At 33.3% G+C, this 9,338-nt stretch overlaps 1 protein-coding gene across 2 annotated transcripts in view; it reads right to left on the minus strand.

Moving 5' to 3' along the window:
- Drl-2 (tyrosine-protein kinase derailed 2) overlaps positions 1 to 6,217 on the minus strand; it is a 251,743-nt gene extending 245,526 nt beyond the window's left edge. For both annotated transcript variants that reach the window (XM_075310862.1, XM_075310860.1), the window contains exon 1: positions 5,774 to 6,217. The gene's annotated coding sequence lies outside the window, so the exon portion shown is untranslated. The remainder of the gene's footprint in view (positions 1 to 5,773) is intronic.
- Positions 6,218 to 9,338: the final 3,121 nt, after the last annotated feature.

Here is a 9,338-nt window from a genome sequence, read left to right on the forward strand (position 1 = left end):
GCTTCTGAGACCGTATTAGTCCATATCGGGCGAAAGATATATATGGGAGCTATATCTAAATCTGAACCGATTTCAATAAAATTTGGCACACTTGACTATAGTACTAATTGTTCTTCTTGTGCAAAATTTTAAGCAAATTAGGGTAAAACTCTTGCTTCTGGGGCCATATAAGTCCATATCGGGTGAAAGATATATATGAGAGCTATATTTAAATCTGAACCGATTTCTTCCAAAATCAATAGGGTTCTCTTCTGACCCAAAATTGCGACCTAGACTTTGATCACAAAAATGTCTCCTTCTGGCTGTTGCAAACATATGCACTAACTTATTAAACCCTGTTCCACAGTGTGGCGTAGTGTATTAAAATGACCAAAGTACCAAATATTGACAATTATCGATATCAAAATATAATTACAAATCTAGGCGACATGGGAAGTAAACAGTTGATGTCGATTTAGGACCCTACTCTTTTGGTACTATGATGTTGTTGTCGTGCAAAAATGGTATTCATATTAAAAATTGACGTACTCCATCACATCAAATTAGAAGCAAAATATGGTTTTTACCCCCATTTTCATGAAGCTCCGTTAGTGCTACGTTAGCTAACGAACTTTTAAACCGTACTATGTACATATCTGTTATCTTGCCTATATATTCCATATGCCAGTTAGGAACTTAACTGCTAAAAATTTTTCAATTAAAGTTAACCGGAGACAAGATATTTCGATTTTACTTTCTGTTAACTGGGAGTTAAAGTCTAACGGATATACATGAAAATGGCCGTTAATCTATGAAAAAATTGATTGGTTAGTGGATATGGCCTTGTGCTACGATATGAAAATAGTGTAATCATTTTTGGTCACTTGGACGATACACCCCTATATGGATATTTTTTCTGGAAGGATATACAATATAGATCTCTATTTTGGGCCACAGAATTTGGTCACTACACTGGAAAAAAATAGCTTGCCCGGTTCCAATGATTTTGTCTTTAAATTTTAAATTTTTTAATAATTTTAGTATTGATTCCGAGCCAAAGAAACGGAGAATTGAACTAAGCACACATTCAGGACAAAAGTTTTCTTTTTTTCTTCATTTGATAGGCCTTTAGAAACGTTTAAAGACAACAATTTCCAAATTCAGACCCTACACTGAAAAAATATTTACGTAATATTAAAGATTGCGCAACCTAAATTTTAGGATGCGCAATTTACAAATTACTAAGGACAAATTTCTTTAAAAATAATGAAATTTTAATTAAGATAAAGTTTATAATCATTGCTTCAACATTTTTTTTCTCATTACATTAGGATACAAATTTTGTAAATTTGCATCCCTCCGTTGAAGTCGCATGTCTTTGAACTAAGGTAAAATTTCCTTAAAGTAAAGAAACACATTTTTGATTTAAAGAAATCGTCCTTAAATTAATTGAAATATTGAATCATTACGTTTAAGATAAAAACAATTTAAATATAGGCTAAGACTTATTTTGATGGTTTAGCATATTTGGCTTAAAGTTTTTTTTTTTGGAATTAAGAAAATATTCTTTACTTCGAAGTATCCGTTATAGTTGGGATTTTTAAACTGGCACTCGTTTATGCGTGAATAGCTCTCTAAATACACCGCGAAAAGAGAATGAAAATTTGATAAATGAGACCTGTATCCTCATTATAATTTTATTAATCATTATAATCTAATACCTGATAGGTCTTTCAAAAACGACTTTATTTTCAAGAAACCGCATCTCTGGCTCGCAATTAATACCAAAATCCTTAAGGGAAGGTCAAAATTTTTGGATCCAATTAAACTTTGTTTTTGAGTGCAAAGATTAGACTCTGTTGACCTATTCATACAATATCTGATTACTATTAGACGACGAAATGAAAAATTTATCATAAAAATATTGCTGCAACAAAGAATTTACTATCACTTAAGATTAAAATCTAAGGATAAAAGGAATAAAATTGTTATCGCTCAAAAAAGTGACTAATTTCCCGCTAAATATTAGCATTTCGATATTATTGAAATCGTTCTTAAATTCCATACTTGTTTGTATCAATAAATAACATATTCATATATATGAGGTGTCTTTGAAGATTTTTTAAAGATGTTTTTTACTTGAAACATTGCATAATTTGTATTTAAAGTCAAGCTTGAATCTTGAATTTTAATTTAAGTTTAATTCGTTTTCGTTTAATGAAAAAGTCATATAGAAAAAAATTATTAAAATTGGTGTCCTAGTAAAGCAATTTAAATGTGAATTGTGTCTTAAATGTATGCTTAGCGTTCTGAGTGGAAAATGTTCGTACTATTAACGATTTTGTTCATTACTTTTGAATCAATCTACAAATTCGTTAATACAAGGAATTGTTTCGTTGTAGAAACGACAATTTTTTATATAAATGGACGTTAGACAACGAACAACAATCGTTAATATTATGATTGTTGTTATCTTTTTATACACAGCTTTCCCTTTTTTGGCTTGGAATCAATATCAAATCATTATTAGATAGACAGCATCTTTGGAACCAGCGTTGCCAGAATTGTTTCACCAAAAACCGCTAGATTTGTCCAAAAAACTAGCCAAAAAAAGCTAAAAAATTTTAAAAAATAGCTAGAAAAAAAAGCTAAATTTTTTTGTATCAAAAGTCACATTTTTGATTGAAATTTAACAAACTTTAAGGCTTTATTTCACTTAAAATGCATATTATTTTAATTGTATTAATTTTAATTCCATTTCTGTGAGACTGTAAGAAAATCTATGTCATATTAGCTCTATTTGCGTACTCGATACATTTTGATTACTATCACAAATTTTTCGTCCTTCGTTTATATTTCCTATCAGCTGGTTAATCATCAACAAGTCCAATGTGTGATATATTGCACAATGTCACATAGAACTGCATTAGAAAATATCAATATATTATATATTTTAACAGAATTAATCATAAATTCGTGAACGTGTACAATTCTCCTAATTTTACCCAAGAGAATAAAAACCCATTCTAACTGTCTTGCAAGTTTATACTGAATAACTTTTTTCGAAAACTTCCCATACAAACCTATTGTTGTCCAATTTTCGTAAATGTAAATCCATTCCATTAATAAATAGATTTGTTTTGATCCTATCACTTCGAATTTTTTTATTGCATTTTTTTGATGTTAAAAAAATAATACCACATTCAAAACTTTATTTCCCTTATTATTTCTATGTTCGGTTCCAAAGATTTTGTACACTAATGATTTTGGTATTGATTCCGAGTCAAATTTCGTTTTTTTCACCTTTTTCTTCATGAGCTATCACAGTGCTTTAAAAACGTGCTAACGACAACTTAAATTTCCAAATTCAGACTCGACTTTAATAAGAATAAAATGTTGAAAAACCTCTTCTATTTTTGAACGCAATTTTGGTTTGTGGTCAAGATACAAAAACTCCACAAATTTAAAGACTATATCATTAATTTTAAGAAATTTTTAGATTTGACCCTAGTCTTCTTTCATGAAAAGATACCGATTTTTAAGTTGAATCACTTAACTACTCGTATAAGGACAAAACGACTTTATCGGCATTTGGACAAGGAAAACAGTTTATATAAGAGAAATTCACAAACGCTATTATAACCAAAATTCGCGTTCGTATTTTAAGGACATGAAATCTTTGGTCTCACGACAATATTTTTTCAGTATACAAAGCAATTCACATCTACTATTTTAATTTAGTAATATCATAATAACTTTGAAATATTATAATAACATAAAAAGAATAAACGAGTCAAATGCTAATATTCCTAATAATTTACTGACATTTTATAAAGGGTGATTTGTTAAGAGCTTGATAACTTAAAAAAAAAAAACGCATAAAATTTGCAAAATCTCATCGGTTCTTTATTTGAAACGTTAGATTGGTCCATGACATTTACTTTTTGAAGATAATTTCATTTAAATGTTGACCGCGGCTGCGTCTTAGGTGGTCCATTCGGAAAGTCCAATTTTGGGCAACTTTTTCGAGCATTTCGGCCGGAATAGCCCGAATTTCTTCGGAAATGTTGTCTTCCAAAGCTGGAATAGTTGCTGGCTTATTTCTGTAGACTTTAGACTTGACGTAGCCCCACAAAAAATAGTCTAAAGGCGTCAAATCGCATGATCTTGGTGGCCAACTTACCGGTCCATTTCTTGAGATGAATTGTTCTCCGAAGTTTTCCCTCAAAATGGCCATAGAATCGCGAGCTGTGTGGCATGTAGCGCCATCTTGTTGAAACCACATGTCAACCAAGTTCAGTTCTTCCATTTTTGGCAACAAAAAGTTTGTTAGCATCGAACGATAGCGATCGCCATTCACCGTAACGTTGCGTCCAACAGCATCTTTGAAAAAATACGGTCCAATGATTCCACCAGCGTACAAACCACACCAAACAGTGAATTTTTCGGGATGCATGGGCAGTTCTTGAACGGCTTCTGGTTGCTCTTCACTCCAAATGCGGCAATTTTGCTTATTTACGTAGCCATTCAACCAGAAATGAGCCTCATCGCTGAACAAAATTTGTCGATAAAAAAGCGGATTTTCTGCCAACTTTTCTAGGGCCCATTCACTGAAAATTCGACGTTGTGGCAGATCGTAAGTCTATTCATGATGAAATGTCAAAGCATACTGAGCATCTTTCTCTTTGACACCATGTCTGAAATCCCACGTGATCTGTCAAATACTAATGCATGAAAATCCTAACCTCAAAAGAATCACCCTTTATAAGGAACTTGTATGGTAATAGTGGATTTAAAGTTTACGATAAATTTTATGAATACGAGGAAAAACCTTTACAACAAGGTGTATTTGCTGCAAAATGCCCGCATAATGGCCGGAATAATTATTAATGTTTCAAATTAGCTTTGAAATATGTGGAAAACTTTATTCTGGCAGCTAGGCTTAGATAAAATCGAAGTTTTATCCATATTGCAATAGGAACATCTCGTAAATAAAAAAGCCAAAAATAGCTAAAAGGGTCATGAAAAAAAGCCAGAAAAAAAGCTAAAAGCTAAATGCATTTTTTCCCCGCTAAACGTCTTCAAAAAAGCCAAATCTAGCGGGAAAAAAGCTAAAATGGCAACGCTGTTTGGAACCGAGCATGTTTTTTTTTCAGCGTATTTTCAATCGCTCAGAACCATGCAGGATTAGATACCTATAAAAACGATCTCTTGCAATAATGATTAATTAAACTTGTTTCTATATATTTTAAAATGTTAAATAATTTAAACAATTAAATCTTGTTAAAATTTTTTTGTATCCATATCAATGATATAAACCCTTTGTACAAAATTTACATACTAATTAAAAGGATATAACGTATAAAAAAACTGTTAATCATATAGTTGCCAACTATATTTATATGAAATGTAATATTTTTATTAAATAGACATAGACATAAGAAATGAAGATAGACCTTAAGATAAACAATAGGATTTACCTCATATATTTTTGTTAAATGAATTCCTGGTAGTATACTCCACTAATACAAGGTATTGCATATATTTGCTTGAAATCTTTTAAGGCATTGAATATTTAGCTTCAACCAAATTGAAACATATGTTAAGGGAATAACATTTTCCTGTCACTATCACCATTGTCACGTTAATTACAAATTTATATATAGCATATGTATTTTTTCACCAAACTTTAAAAAATATTTGAAATAGCCAACAAAAAATCACATCTATTACCCCATTTGGTTTGTGAAAATTCCGTTATAATTTTATGTCAAGTTTAAACCACAAATTTTACCTTATAGTCAAATTTATTTTGCGTAATCCTTATAATAAATCAACGTGTAGGAAAATTGGTGGGTAGCACAGAGGTTAATATATTAGCGAGAACAATAGCGGAAATTACAATTTTTGATTTTTCCTGTTTTTTTTTTTTTTTGTTCGAAACCACTTAAGAATTGTTAGCTGTGAGTGTAAGCAAAAAACTGTAACGACTCTTTTTGAAGCAATAGAATTTCTTAGTTTGGTTGTTGTTTCTTATTTGTAATTGTTATGCTTGTTGTTGTTTAAGATGAGAAAAACACAAGACAGTGAGCATGTAAGTGAGAGTAGAGTATAGATTGATTACAGCACGTAATGTGTGTAACTAGCGCGCCCGAGAGATTAGAAATAAAATCCGTTTAACCGGTAGTATAGGTATCACGAAAGCTTTGTCCTTGTCTTCGTTAGACAACAACCGTTAGCTTTAGAGGTTCAAGAAAGACTGACACAAATACATCCTGGCTATAAAGGATAGCCATCATACTCAAAAAACCATAATAAAGTCACCACATTTTATGGGGAAGGTCACATGCGCAATTAACACCCCTCACTCTCACCAAGATTGGTGTTTACACACAACTTAGTCTCTAACAATAATTCCCTGCAATTTTGTTGTCGTTATTTGTATACATGTAAAGCGTTGCCACCGAGGGAGTTTTATTTGTTTTGATGTTTTGGCAACTTTTCGGAAAGGCTGTTAAGCCAATAGTTGCTTAAAATATGAGAATCAAAAATATGGAAATTGTGTTCAGAAACCATTACAACTTTCAGAGTAGATATAATAAAAGGTCAAATTTCATGGGGAAAATTCTAATAATTTGAACCATTAGTTATACATCTAATGGGGTGGTTTGTCTTTTTTTCTTAGCGCAATGTAAGACTATACCACAGAGGGTACATTTTCTTTACCATCTAAACCCTCAAAAAAATCGCTTCTGTAACATATACCCCAAACACATTTTGCTTCAAGCATATACATTTTCAGGATTGGTCCAAACAAAATATTGTTTGTATTGTTCAAACATATTATGTTTCACCTTAAGGCATACACTGGTAGAAAAAAATGTTAATGAAATCTTCTTTGTGTGGATATATTTTTAAGGCGCCAATTGGTTACATCAATTATTTTACTTGCAGCTAGGGTTTTCTTTTTCCCGGACTTTTTGCATTCTCGGGAAAGCGGGAATTTTTTCGAATCCCGTTCAAAGGGAAACCTGCTTTGATGTGGAATACATTTAAACATTTGAATAAATTATAAATCGCCTAAAGCTACGGTTATAAGGCGCTCTCTGGACAATTAACAATATAAAGGGTGATACGGTCAAAATTTGGTCAATATAAACTTGACGTATTTCTTTCAATTTTGCATTTAAAAAACCTGAACACCCCTCATTTTGAAGGTGTGTGTGTGTGTAGAATGTTGCTCCTATTTTGATTTTGGAATTCATTCTTCAGTTGTCAAAATGCTGTCCAAGCAAGAAGAGCAGCGTATCAAAATTTTGCTCGCGCATCGCGAAAATCCGAGCTACTCGCACGCAAAGCTGGCAAAATCGCTAAAAGTTGCCAAATCAACCGTTACAAATGTAATTAAAGTGTTTGGGGAACGGTTGTCGACAGCCAGGAAGTCTGGATCGGGGGGAAATCGAAAACCGGAAGCCGCTGAGACGACAAAGAGAGTTGCCGGTAGTTTCAAGCGAAACCCTAACCTCTCTCTCCGAGATGCCGCAAATAAGCTGGGTGTATCGTCTACAACCGTGCATCGAGCCAAAAAACGAGCCGGACTATCGACTTACAAGAAGGTAGTGACTCCAAATCGCGATGATAAACAAAATACGACGGCCAAAGCGCGATCCCGCTGGCTGTACACGACGATGCTGACGAAGTTTGACTGCGTGGTAATGGACGACGAAACCTACGTCAAAGCCGACTACAAGCAGCTTCTGGGACAGGAGTTTTATACTGCAAAAGGAAGGGGAAAAGTAGCAGATATTTTCAAGCACATAAAACTGTCAAAGTTCGCAAAGAAATATCTGGTTTGGCAAGCCATCTGTACCTGTGGCTTGAAAAGCAGCATTTTCATAGCTTCCGGGACTGTCAACCAAGAAATTTACGTGAAAGAGTGTTTGAATAAACGTCTGCTGCCTTTCCTGAAGAAACACGGTTGTTCCGTACTGTTTTGGCCGGATTTGGCATCTTGCCATTACGGTAAAAAGGCCATGGAGTGGTACGCCGCCAACAACGTGCAGGTGGTTGCCAAGGACAAGAACCCTCCCAACACGCCAGAGCTCCGCCCAATTGAGAAATACTGGACTATTGTCAAGCGGAACCTAAAGAAGACGAAAAAAACTGCTAAGGACGAGCAGCAGTTCAAGGCAAACTGGCTTTCTGCGGCGAAGAAGGTGGACAAGGTGGCTGTACAAAATCTGATGGCAGGTGTCAAGCGTGAGGCCCGGCAATTCTTATTTGGAAAAGCGAAAGCCTAACTGAATATTTTTCCTGAATTTTATACTAATTGAAATTGAAAAAGAAATTTAATTTGATTTTTTAAATAAACGATTTCACCGATTTACACGCGTTTTCCCTTGACCAAATTTTGACCGTATCACCCTTTATATTATGTGGTTCTCCTACATCACCCATAAATGAAAGAAATGAAAGAAACTTATTTCGATTTCACCATCGTTAAACGGGGTCAATAAATTCACATGTTCAGTCAATATTCCCAAAAGGGAAACACAGCCATGTAATACGACATTCACATTACGCTTCCAAAATCCACTTTAACTAGATTTCAGTTGTCGTGCCCTATAAATAAGGGCTTTAAATCCCAATTTTAATAGATGTCAAGCCTAATGTGTATAAGGTATAAATTTGAATTTAAAGGTTGGAATTTTCTTATTTCGTAAAAAACATCAATTATAAAATTTTGAAATTATGCAATTGCCAACGTGGGTTACATAAGGTAAAATTTCCCCTTTGTTTTATCCACTTTAACTAGATTTCAACTGTCATATGCCATATAAAACCCTCTATTTACATAAAATATGTTATTGTAAGGAAAATTTCCCGGGAATTCCCGCACTTCATTCCCGGGAAAGCGGGAGCGAAAAAATAGTAATTTCCTGGGAATTCCTGGGACCCCGTTCCCGGGAAAAACCCTACTTGCAGCATACTCTCTAGGTCTCTCTTTCTAAACACATATAGCATATGTTTATAGGTTATTTCTAAATTAATATATGTTTGCATCAAAGCATATTCTATTTACAAACATTTTATGTCCCTAACAAAATATGTTCTAACATGTTAATATATATGTCTCAAACATGTTATGATAGTTTATGAACATTATATGCTTGCACTTAAAACAAATTGTGTTAAAAAAATTTAGTTCCAAACATATAATTTTTACACCCAAATATATGAAAAAAAGTCTGTTTCGTCCGTGTACCATATAGTCAGGATGTGACTTTGATCAGCATGACAATGTTCCTATTCAGAATATCGGTTGTAGGCCTCAATTCATATAATTTTATATACGTAGA

This window comes from Haematobia irritans, chromosome 5 (assembly GCF_050003625.1).
Source record: "Haematobia irritans isolate KBUSLIRL chromosome 5, ASM5000362v1, whole genome shotgun sequence".
NCBI classification, from domain to species: domain Eukaryota; kingdom Metazoa; phylum Arthropoda; class Insecta; order Diptera; family Muscidae; genus Haematobia; species Haematobia irritans.